The sequence below is a fragment of the Penaeus monodon genome, chromosome 33, assembly GCF_015228065.2.
Source record: "Penaeus monodon isolate SGIC_2016 chromosome 33, NSTDA_Pmon_1, whole genome shotgun sequence".
NCBI lineage: Eukaryota > Metazoa > Arthropoda > Malacostraca > Decapoda > Penaeidae > Penaeus > Penaeus monodon.
The window spans coordinates 15413385-15413837 of NC_051418.1; positions in this window are offsets into that span (position 1 = coordinate 15413385).

A 453-nucleotide genomic window follows, 5' to 3' on the forward strand; every position below is an offset into this window, starting at 1 on the left:
CATAAGTAATTTGCGAACAAAATACTGTTACCGCTTTAGCCATCTTTTAATGACCGAATTGTAAGTTCGACTTCGAATCGAATTATCTGTTAATTATTTGCAGACCAACAAGATTTACATATACTTCAGAAGCTTTCTCTATGATTCCAAGAGAAATATTGGGTTAAAGGAAATTTCATTGAAATGTGTACATCACTCTAATGCCCCAATCCCTTCCATACTCTCAGGTTCCATCACATAAAGTGTTGACTTTTGCACAAAGTGATAAACTGGAAATTATACAATTTCTAATAAGTTATCAGTATTCTGCTCACACAAAAATGATACGTTCACCTTCACAAATGTTATTTATATTTAGTGGTTTAGGAGGGGATCTTTTCTTGGTCTGAATTACGCACAAGACGCGTTTAAGACTGGAAATTTGCGCGCCTAGCCTTCAAGCTAATACTTGAC